General features: G+C 34.6%; 1 long non-coding RNA gene across 1 annotated transcript; it reads left to right on the forward strand.

Moving 5' to 3' along the window:
• The first annotated feature begins 5,915 nt into the window (after positions 1 to 5,915).
• On the forward strand, positions 5,916 to 9,913 carry LOC111397038. Its single transcript, XR_002703126.1, has 2 exons — positions 5,916 to 6,415; positions 8,149 to 9,913. It is a non-coding gene; the product is annotated as an uncharacterized LOC111397038 (long non-coding RNA).
• Positions 9,914 to 12,623: the final 2,710 nt, after the last annotated feature.

Here is a 12,623-nt window from a genome sequence, read left to right on the forward strand (position 1 = left end):
TCATTGATCAAATGCTAGAAAGACTTGCTAGACATGCTTACTATTGCTTCTTGGATGGTTATTCGGGGTACAACCAGATTCTTATAGCGCCGGATGATCAAGAGAAGACGACCTTTACATGCCCTTATAGTACTTTTCCTTATAAGAGGACGCCCTTCGATCTTTGCAACGCTCGTACCACCTTTCAACATTGTATGATGTCTATTTTCTCGGACATGATGGGAAATATCATTGAGATGTTTATGAATGATTTCTCAGTATTTGGAAAATCATTTAAATAGTGCCTTGAACATTTGGGAAAAGTGTTGCAGCGGTGTGAAGACACAAACCTTATTTTAAATTGGGAAAAATGTCATTTCATAGTTCAAGAAGGGATTGTGTTAGGGCATCTGATTTCAACGCAGGGTATTGAGGTGGATAAAGCTAAGATACAAGTCATCGAAAAACTACCACCATCGATAACAATGAAGGAAGTTAAAAGTTTCCTGGGTCACGCTGGGTTCTACCGTCACTTTATCAAAGACTTTTTCAAAATCTTGAAGCCATTATGCATTCTATTGGAAAAAAGAGCTCCATTTCACTTTTCTGAGGAGTGCTTGACTGCTTTCAACACTTTAAAGGAAAAATTGGTTTCTGCTCCAGTGTTGGCTCCTCCATACTGGGATTATCTATTTGAGCTTATATGTGATGCCAGTAATCATGTAGTGGGGAGAAGATTTCCCATGTTATTCACTATGCTTGTTAAGGGTACATCGGGAGCACAAAACAGCAATAGGATAGATGATATCAGATATAAAAGCGATCAGCCCTTCATTTTGCATGCATGAGATTCTAATTGAAGAGGACTACAAAGCTTCAGTTGAGCATCAGCGTAGATTAAATTCGACTATGCAAGAAGTGGTAAGGAAAGAGGTATTAAAGCTTCTGGATGTAGGGATCATCTATCCCATATCAGACAGTCATTGGGTGAGTCCAGTACAGGTCGTACCGAAAAGGGGAAGGATCATGGTGGTTCCAAATGAGAACAACGAGCTCATCCCGACACGCACAGTCACAGGTTCAAGAGTTTGTATTAACTATCGCAAACTCAACAACGCCACAAGGAATGATCACTTTCTCCTTCCCTTCATTGATCAAATGCTAGAAAGACTTGCTAGACATGCTTACTATTGCTTCTTGGATGGTTATTCGGGGTACAACCAGATTCTTATAGCGCCGGATGATCAAGAGAAGACGACCTTTACATGCCCTTATAGTACTTTTCCTTATAAAAGGACGCCCTTCGATCTTTGCAACGCTCGTACCACCTTTCAACATTGTATGATATCTATTTTCTCGGACATGATGGGAAATATCATTGAGATGTTTATGAATGATTTCTCAGTATTTGGAAAATCATTTAAATAGTGCCTTGAACATTTGGGAAAAGTGTTGCAGCGGTGTGAAGACACAAACCTTATTTTAAATTGGGAAAAATGTCATTTCATAGTTCAAGAAGGGATTGTGTTAGGGCATCTGATTTCAACGCAGGGTATTGAGGTGGATAATGCTAAGATACAAGTCATCGAAAAACTACCACCATCGATAACAATGAAGGAAGTTAAAAGTTTCCTGGGTCACGCTGGGTTCTACCGTCACTTTATCAAAGACTTTTTCAAAATCTTGAAGCCATTATGCATTCTATTGGAAAAAAGAGCTCCATTTCACTTTTCTGAGGAGTGCTTGACTACTTTCAACACTTTAAAGGAAAAATTAGTTTCTGCTCCAGTGTTGGCTCCTCCATACTGGGATTATCTATTTGAGCTTATATGTGATGCCAGTAATCATGTAGTGGGGAGAAGATTTCCCATGTTATTCACTATGCCAGAAAGACTTTGGATGAGATTCAAATGAATTATGCTACTACAGAGAAAGAGCTTTTGGCAGTGGTGTTCGTCGTTGATAAATTCAGATCATATTTGATTGGGTTAAAAGTGACTGTCTACATAGATCACTCAGCATTGAAATATGTAATGAGCAAGAAGGATGCAAAGTCGAGACTTATTGGATGGATACTCCTATTAAAAGAATTTGATTTGGAGATCCGAGATAAAAAGGGGAGCGAGAATGTTGTTGCAGATCATTTATCTCGCCTTGAATCACATGAGTCACACTCTAAGAAGAAGATCGATAAAGTTTTCCCTGATGAAATGCTTTTTCAGATTATCACTACAGCATGGTAGGTCGATTTCGTCAATTATTTGGCCCGCTCCATCATCCCACCAAACTACTCAAGTTACCAAAAGAAGAAATTCTTCAGTGACTTAAAACATTACTTCTGGGATGATCTAATTCTTTATAGAAAGGGTCCAGATCAGATCATATGTCGTTGTGAGCTAGAAGTAGAGTAGCATCAAGTATTGAAATCATGTCACTCTGCACCTTATGGAGGCTACTTCGCAGCAACCAAGATAGCAGCAAAGATACTGCAATCGTGTTTTTATTGGCCTACACTGTTCAAGGATGCCCATTATATGGTGAAACGTTGTGATAAGTGTCAGAGGACTGGAAACATCTCAAGGAGAAACGAGATGCCTTTGAACGGTATTTTGGAGGTTGAAATATTTGACGTTTGGGGCATTGACTTCATGGGACCATTCCCTTCATCCTACGGTCAACAATACATACTGGTGACAGTGGACTACATGTCCAAGTGGATTGAAGCTGTGGCTTTGCCAACTAACGATAGTCGAGTAGTAACTCAATTTCTGAAGAAAAATATTTTCACGAGGTATGGCACCCCGAGGATGATTATTAGGTGGTGGAAAGCATTTTTGTAACCGCCTATTTGCTTTGCTGTTGGCCAAATATGAAGTGAAACATCGTGTCTCGACTCCATACCATCCTCAGACTAGTGGGCAAGTAGAAATCTCCAATAGGGAGTTAAATAAGATTCTCGAAGCTATGGTCAATGCATCACGTAAAGATTGGGTTAAGAAACTAGATGATGCACTTTGGGCATATAGAACAGAATTTAAGACTCCAATTGACATGTCTCCATATCGGTTGGTATTTGGAAAGGCGTATCATCTGTCGGTTGAGTTAGAGCATAAAGCATGCTGGGTGACACACTTGCTCAATTTCAATATGAGAGCAGTAGGAGAAAAGAGGGTTCTACAGTTTCATGAGTTATATGAGTTTCGTTTGGATTCATATGAGAATGCAAAGATTTACAAGGAAAAGACCAAGAGATGGCACGACAGGCATATAAAGGAGAAGGAGTTTGAGGTTGGTCAGCAAGTATTGATGTTCAATTCACGCCTCAAGCCTTTTTTGGGAAAGCTCAAGTCTAGGTGGTCGGGTCCCTTCACAATAGTAGCTGTATTTCCACATGGTGTTGTGGAAGTGGTGTCTCAAAATCAACAAAAGAGGTTCAAAGTAAATGGACAACAGTTGAAAGCTTATTGGAGAGGTGTCTACTCCAGTGAGAAAACAACCGTGGCACTTGACAATGCAGAGTAGCCAGGACAACAAAGTCTAGCTAAATACTATAAATTAAGCTCTTATTGGGAGGCAACCCAATTTCTAATCCTGATTTATTTTTCTTTCTTTATGGCATTGCATATAGATTTGTTTTAGTTATTATTTTGCATTAGATTTAGGCACGTTTATATTTATAGAGTATCATCATCCGATCATGTTTTTCACGGAGGCCCTTAAATATAATATTGGTTATTTCAAGTGTTTGGACTAAGTAACACATGTTTTAGATTATTTGATCTCTAATGTTTGATTTGATTGCCATATGCAGGAACATGACGTCGTGAACACTCAAACGAACATCGACCAAGGGGAAAGCATGATGAGAAAGATTGTCTAGCTATCACGTACAGTATCTTCCACATTAAATAGGAAAATTCAGGAAGTACCTTCATCCTTTTCTTCCCCGTCCCCTTATATTCTTAATTATGTTTTAAGATATTGAGGACAATGTCTGGTTTGAGTTTGGGTGTGGGAAACACTTTGTGTTTTTTATTTTCATATGTTTTCGTGCGTTGTTTTCATATGTTTAATTAACAAAAAAAAATGTTGTGTGTGTTAAGTTAAAAAAAATAATTTTTTTTTTTAAAAAATCGTTAAATTTTTAATTGTTTATTTTTTATTGTGTGCTTGTATGAGTTAGACAGTTTGGCAAACAATGATGATTAAATTTGAAATTTGGTATTGATTTATGAATTATGGATAGGGAGCATGCTAGATTGATTGAAACTTAAACTTGCAAAACTTAATATTATATGTGTACTAGAATTGAGTTTGACATTTTAATGAAATGAGTTGATTTATACATGTGATAGATTGTTTTAGTTGGACATAGATACGTTAAACAAACCATACTAATTATTTATCCGTAGACTAAATTTAGCACAATTTGGGGAGTTCTTACTGTTGTAGGAAGTCGCGGATGTGAATGTGGATTCTTTGTGTGAAAAAGTTTGTGTGGATTGTCGTAGATTAACATGATAAAATTGGGTGAAAGTCTTAAATTGGGGGTCGGTTTGCTTGAATGGGTGTGTGATAAAGGACATTGCACTAAACAAGGCATTTATTTTGAAATTTAAAACTTCTCTTCGAAGCTTTTATGACTCGAGCAATTAATTCTGCATCGGTATCTTAAAATCTAGTGCCCTAAAGTCATCTAAGTTGGGAGTCATTGGCCTAAAGCTCGTTACAGGGATCATTTAAAAGCAATCGGATTTGAAATTGTCCTAAAAATTGTTCTATTCGAAACCATTTTTACTTGGGTCATTAAACCTGTAAGGGTATTTGAAAACCTAGTACTCTAAAGTCATCTAACTGGGAGTCATCGGCCTAAAGTCTGCTACATGGATCATCTAGAAAGCTTAAGGGGGAGTGCAAAGCAAAAGCACTAAATCTCTTGTAAGTCCCAACACTTGTTCAATGAAATTTGACTTTCGATAAAGGATAATTAACTTAATTGAATTTTGGAGGTCGAATCAATCAAATAATTTGAAAAGCCTTGTTCATTGATGTGTTGACTTGTAACTAGTGACGTCCACCTGAATTGGAAAGGGTGAGGATAGTAATGAGAAATTCAATCTTAGATTACACACTTGGAAAAGAGTGAAAATGAATAAGTTTGGGGGTGTGGGAATCTTACAAGAGATGAAAAGATATATTTGATCGTAGAGGGTCCGGAATTGGAACAACTTGTGAATTCATTATGTCTACTTAGTTCTTCACACACACACGCCGGTTTTGCATTGGAAAAGTGGATATTAGATTGGTATTGTGATTTTGAAGTAGTTTGTAGATTTAACACCGTGATTTCAAATCCTAAGGTAAAAAGCTAAACGGTCCAACCAAATATTTTTACATGTTTGTGTGTTTGTTGCTATTTAAATTATAGTTTTGTTTGAGGACGAACAACGGTTTAAGTTTGAGAGTATTTGATGAGTGCAAATTGTTCACTTATTTAAGTTGTATTATTAAACTTTTATTTCGTCAATTTATTAATTTCTATTTAACTTAAGGTAATTTTCTTTGTGTTTTTAGTGATGGACTAATTGGAAAATGATGAAGGATTAATTGTTTTTTTTATGCAAAGTTTGGAGATCAAATTTCATACTTTGAAAGTTGAGGACGTGAAGAAAATACTAAATTAAATGGGCCTATGTCTTGGTCTTAACGTTGGATTTAAATTCATTAAACAATTGAATTCCTAATTTAACAAAAAGAAAGTGGGCTGGAGTTAGTTTTTTCGGTGGAAGTGGACTCTAAATTGAAGACAAAAGCATGGGTTGCTGTGGCTAATGTTTATAAATATACAAAACACACAATTGGGCCTTGGATTGGAGTAAAAAAGATATAGGGTTTTCCAAGTATTGAGTAGATATATTTTGGAGAAAAAAAAGGGCTGTCATCTTAGGGGAATTAAAAAACACGCCAATCAGATCAATAGGGCGGCTGTGGGAGGAATTGAAAGAAAATTGCAGCTGCCTTTATATATTTCACATGCCAACTTGGAGGAAAAACATTTTTGGAGGCTTTTGCTGAATTTAAAAGTATACATACACATTCCGTACACCGGCAGACAGGATTGGAAAAGGAAAAAGAGCTGTTGTGTTTTATGATATATAGACAAAAAGGCAGCTGGATTTGGAAAGAAGTTGAAGAAAATTATACTAAATAAAAATCGCAACATTGTGGGGAGTCATATACACGGTGTTGGCAGCTGCAATATACAAGGAAAAGGAGGGGGATTTGATTCTAAATTGGAGACTGCAAAAAAAGGGGCAGCTTGCTGGGGAATTTGTTTACAAACCAATTGGGGGAAAAACATGTCTACCTAGACAAGCCACGCACGCGCAAAAGTGGAGAAAATTTGTGGAGTTAATCACGTTCCGTCAATTTCTCGGTAATGTCTCTCCAATTTTACGCGTTTAATTCCTATCTTATGCTAGGCTAAATATTTTCATGTATTGTATGGATAACATAACTGTTTAATTCTTAGTTTTAATTCGAGACCTGTGTTTTTATCTTAATTATTGTGTTGTGATTTTATTAATGTGCATAATTATATTGTTTTAATGTTTGCGCACCATTAGGACAATAAGTTGCTTATTCTTAGTGTTGAAAAACTCACGATAGGTAAAACACTATTATTTGGATACACGAGCAATAAATGTTAGGAATAATATTTGTGGCGTATGCGATCATTTGTGATAATCCTAAATCTAAATGCGTGTTTGCCATATGAATTCTGACTATGAATAGGATCCTCTCGTGGTAAACATAGGTTTATTATATCTTGGGAAAGAATAATAAATAAAAGTGGAATTATCAATCGTCGCAATTGCATGAATTAAGATAATTATTATTGGTTGAGAATTAGAACTAAGAATTGATCAGTAGAGTCGAAAATCCAATACGTTCGTAGATTTGATTTTTAAACCAACTTTCATTGTTTTCACAAGTTTTAGTTATAAAAATTATTTATCTATTCTTTCAATCGTCTTTTAGTTACAAACATGAATTTAAATATATCAACTACTAAAATTATCCTTATTCCCTGTAGGATGACAACTCTCTCAACACGATTATTACTTGTACAACAAACCCGTACGCTTGAGACATTTTGACGAACAATTACCAAATCAATCTTTTCAACTGCAAAGTATCTGCCAAGTGTCATTACATTGCTTTCACAATCTTATTCTTGACCAATAAACTTTAAACAAGTGTTGCTTCCAAATCTTTGTCACCGTACAAAGAAGCACACTAAGATTGAAGTTCCTAAATATAATTCTTGACACTAACTATTATAATGTATGGTTCGATAATGATGGTTTGAATCACTTTGCCTAAAATATTGGACCTTTATGTTTGGTCAAATTATTTTTTTAGTAAATCTAAAAATCGTACATTTGGTTTTCCTAAAGATTAGATTTTTAGTATATTTTAATAAAAGTTTATGAGAAATCTAAAATTGTACGTTTAGTTTCGTGCTTTTCTTGGATTTCTTTCATGATGCATTGTTTACCAGAGATATTTTGAGAAAGTTCTTAAACATTGTTGGTAATGATTTGGTATTGGAGTTTTACTACAAAAGGCGAAAAATAAGTTCAGGGAAGGGGCTGACTAGATTGGAGAGTGAAGAGGATATTAAGGAAATGATTAGGGTCGGAGATGGGCTTCTATTAATGCAAATATATGTCATAGACCCATTGCATTAATGCATTGCCATTACATTCAACGATATCAGAAGTTGATGTGCAATTGAATAGAGGTGCAGGAAATGAATGTGATGAACCACAAACATTTGAAGGTTGTTACGTACCTTCTCTAAAAGAAAATGAGGGTAAATAGATTGAAACTGATTAGTCAGATTAGTTTTTTCATGAGCATGCTAAAAAGTTGTGGTCACATTAGGAGGAAATACTTCAATACCATTATTAACTAGATCAAATTTATGTGATATTTGTGTGGAAGATGAAAAAGTCGAGTTGAAGCTCATAATGAAGAACAAAGTATAGGAGAGAGAACGTTGAATGTTTGGTAGAATTTGATCATGAGATGGAACAAGAGCTCGTTTATATTGTTGAAGCTGGGAACCGAAGGGTTATTTTGATTTTGGATTCGGTATGTCAGATGAGCAGCTAGTTAGGGAATTGGATACCAACTATAAGGACTCCGATGAGTTGCAAAGCATTGATAGTAAAGGAAGGATGATACAACTTCAAGAAAAAGAGCTTCAACTGATGCTTTCGATACAAGGACTGATGTGAAGGACCTAATGTTCAAAAATGGTAACTTCAACACATTATTTACCTTACTTTAAACTATTCTTTATGGATGATTGATATGATTCCATTTTCTAATTGTTATGGTTAATATTTAAGTCCATGTCAATGTTAAGGCTACCATCACTACACATTCAGTTAGAAACAATAGGGTGATCAAATAATGATGCATTGAGATTGAGAGCCGAACGTAATGAAAAGTGTCCATGTGTATTTTATACTACCAATGAGCATAAGAAGACAAATTGGGTGATCAAAACATATGTAGAAGAGCATATTTGCCCTGTGGTGTATAAGAATTTTTGAGTGAGCTCGACTTATTTGACAAATAGATATTTATCTGACTGGAGGTCTGAACTAAAATGTTGGTAAGCACATTCACAAAGAGGGTTAAAAGGGATGGTTTAGGTCATAATTCACATTGGCGAGCGAATGTATAGAACAAAGGAGAAATCACTTGAAAAGAATTAGCTTGAAGATAACTTTAGTGTCTCACACAAGAGATTAGTTTTGAAGCGTTGTCTTCAAGATGCGGCCAAAGCCACTGTGCTACTGTAGCTTGAACACATGCAAAAGATGTTGAACTTGGACCCAGATGTGTCTGGTTGGCTTGAACCAAAAACAGCATCCTATTGGAAAAAATCCCATTCAAAGAGTAAGCACAGTGTAACATGCTTTTGTACAATTTTTGTGAATCATTCAATAGCACAATTGTCAATGCAAGAGAAAAGCTCATTCTAACTATGCTTGAGGAGATTAGGGTATATTTCATGAAGAAAATTATAGCCCGCAGAGAGTTAGCTGATAGATGGACAGGATTACGGCCATAAAATCCAAAAGATTCTCGACAAAAATAGTAAGTTGGCAAGATTTGAGTGAGCTGAAAATTTGATATAATACAAGCATTGTACTACATGTTGTTGACCTCAAGGCAAGAACTTGTACATGTCGTGCTTAGCAATTATTAAGAATCACTTGTTGCCATGTGATTATCTCAGTGGTATTTAAAGGCCTTAGTGTAATTGATGTAACTATCATGTACAAAAATGAGTCTTACCTCATGACATATATGCCATCAATTTTTCCCATGATTGGTCCAGACTCATGGCCTAGTCCAGATGTCAACCCTCCAAGTCCACCTATGTACGCCAAAAAGTCTGGGAGGCCAAAAAAGAGCAGGCAAAAAGAGCCAAATGAGGTGCAGTCTTCAAGTCAGGCGAAGAAGTCCAAAAAGTCTTTGCAAAATGAAAGCCCCTCAAAAAGCAGGGAAGAGAGGATGATGACTCAGACATGTCGAAAATGTGGTGAACTAGGGCACAATAGGAGCTACTACAGATGGATACCACCACCAGCACCTAATTAGTGACTTAATTTATTTATTTATTGGTTTTTGTTGAATGCACTTGTAGAGAGTTGGAGGTTAGGCTAAATTGTAAATTTCTTTTGTTGATGTGTCTAAATGATTGATAGTATAAGAGTCAAAATGTTGTGTATGACCTTACATAACCTTTTCGTTGTTGCTAAAAGTCTTCATTATGCTTATTTTAGATACAAATTTGGTTGTGACTCTTAATTCTGTTGCTAAGTTTTTTGTTCAGTATGTTGAAACACTATCTTTAAATTGTAGTTTGATCAATATGTTGAGTTACTGTAGTTGATTAATGTCTTGAGATACTATGGTTGAACAAGATGCTTACAGGATATGATGGGGTTGATTTTCACATAGACACAAAACATAGGGACGTTCTACGTAAAGATTGTTGAAATGTGGGACAAGACCCTTCAAAATGTTGGGATGTTTTATGTAAAACCCTTTGAAACATTGGGACTTTATACGTAAAACAGTTTGAAAACATGCGGACATTTTGCAAAACAAATTGTATATCTAAACTTTGGCATATGGTAGTTACCTAGATAATCTAAGAAAAAATCTCATAGACAATAGTTTAGGATTGTTATACATAAATATATTAGATTTGTTAAACGATTCAATAGTTAATATACATCGTTGTGTTGCAAGTTGTTTCCCAACCTCGCTTACACAAGTTACACTTCTGATTAGATTCAATCATCCCGACCATGTTATACTATAGAAATATAACCTTTCAAGAGCTATTTAAGAGCCCTTGATAAATACCAAGCTTCTTTTCAATTCCTACAAGTGTAAGATAAGTTGGATTAGCCAATCCCATGCCACTAGAGTGCGACCTATGATAGACCTAATTCTCTAAAATGAAAAAGAAAAATTCCATGATGCAATAAAGTTTCCTATTTTATTCTTTTAATTAATTTAGTGAGAAAGTAAATAATTATAAAGACCGATACTCGATCCTGATGGTGAGGGTCGAACACAATTTGCATCCCAAGACAACTCGACCAATGGCACTGCGCCCATAGTAGACGTGACCGATCAAGGCTTGGCTTGGTCTTTCTCCCCACCACTCCCCAACAAATAGTAAATGTACATAAGAAACTAAGCAATGTAACTTTTCTTGTGCACTATAAAATCAAGAATCTCTTAATAAATCCATAAAAGAATAATTCCAGATCTCGTACTGTCTTGTTCAAAAGCTTTATATATACAATTTCTAGGACTAGGATGATACACTTCATTAATTACCTGCATATGGCATTCTGGAAAAAAAAAAAAAAGAAGCACTAACTTTGGCTAATAAACAAATGTCCAAAATTTCTATTAATTCTACTCAGTCCACGAGTCTTTGATATCATCTTCATTTACATATTCTGATGTAATGCCCGATTACTGGTTTGGTATCAAGAAGCTTCTTAATGCATGTAGTTCAATTAATATCTTAGGATTAGCATTTAATTATATCTTAAATCTCTCCAGATTATGTATAAATTAACTTAAGTCGCAAGACAATTGGTGCATACGCCATTTTTCGAGAGACACCAACTCCCACTAAATATTATTTCTTAGTTAAGATTATGCTTCCTTTAAACCACATTAAACTTTTGAGTAATGTTATTTAGCACCGCTGGTGTTTAAAACTAACTTAGGTGGCAGCACTAGTGGCATTAAATTACAGATTCAATACAAAAAATTATGCCATTTAATAGGACTTATTATATGATGATACCCAGAATTGTGTTCAACACCATTGGTGCTGCATAGTATTATTCTATACTTTTACATGAAGTTCGTATTTCAATAATATCTTAAGTTCAAGTATCGTTATCACTTATTTATTAAATTTATTCACCTAACATATTTTTGATAAAGAATGATTAATATTTTAATTTTTAAACGAGACAATTCAGTATATGATAACAAACTATGTATTTTAATACACATTGTTAGGGGATTCAATCCCCGGAACTTCTATCTTAATCTCTTTGTTTGCCTCTTTTTACTCTCTTCCTTTGGATTTTTGTCCATTCTAACAAATTTTCATACTTGAAAATTATTATATACTTCCAAATCACTCGATTTTAGATAATTTGAACAATTTACAACACAAAATCTAACAAAAATACATATTCTTGATAGAATTCTGAAAAACCATTCATTTTGTAATTTAATTTGTCTACTCTAGAATCTATGCAACTTCTAATAAAATAATGCTCTTGAAGTGCATATTATAAATACATGTACATGAACACAAAAATATATACCTAGCACGAGTACAGAAACTATTACATGTATACTATGAAAGTTACAAATATATTATTTCTAGAATTTTCTTTATCGCAAAAATTAAATTGTATTTACAATACTCTTAAAGTATGTGAGATTTATTTTCATCATTGTTTGAAGTATACAATTTTCATAAATAGATAACATTGAGACGTGATGTCCAATCATTTCAGTGTTATAGTATTAAGTTAAAAGCACCCCAAATAATGATTTGCGATAATTGTGTTCAATAGATTGTCATAGAAAAAAATCTCATAAAACAATTTAGTTTTTCCATGATTCATCAAGCAAATTAATGAATTGCTTGATATGTGTCATGCAGCTAAAGTCTAACACGAATATTGTGAAACCATAGAAAATCAAAGTCGACTAAACTTTACAACTCGTAAGTAATTACATTTTTTTGTCCTTGTAGACAACGTTCCAAAATATTTACTTTTTTACCATCATTATATATGTAATTTAAAAACCATCATATTATTCTATAAACAAAGCCACTGTTTGGACTACATTAAAATGAGATTTCAAGGGGAAATATGTTTTGAAATAGTGATTTTTTGGAAAATCCGTAGTTCCTAAAAAAGGAAAATATTTGAGTTTAAGTGTAACATTACTTTATAGAAAGACATGGGGTTAAAAATGAATTTTGGAAGAAAGGAGCTAAT

The sequence above is a fragment of the Olea europaea genome, chromosome 7, assembly GCF_002742605.1.
Source record: "Olea europaea var. sylvestris chromosome 7, O_europaea_v1, whole genome shotgun sequence".
Taxonomy (NCBI): Eukaryota; Viridiplantae; Streptophyta; class Magnoliopsida; order Lamiales; family Oleaceae; genus Olea; species Olea europaea.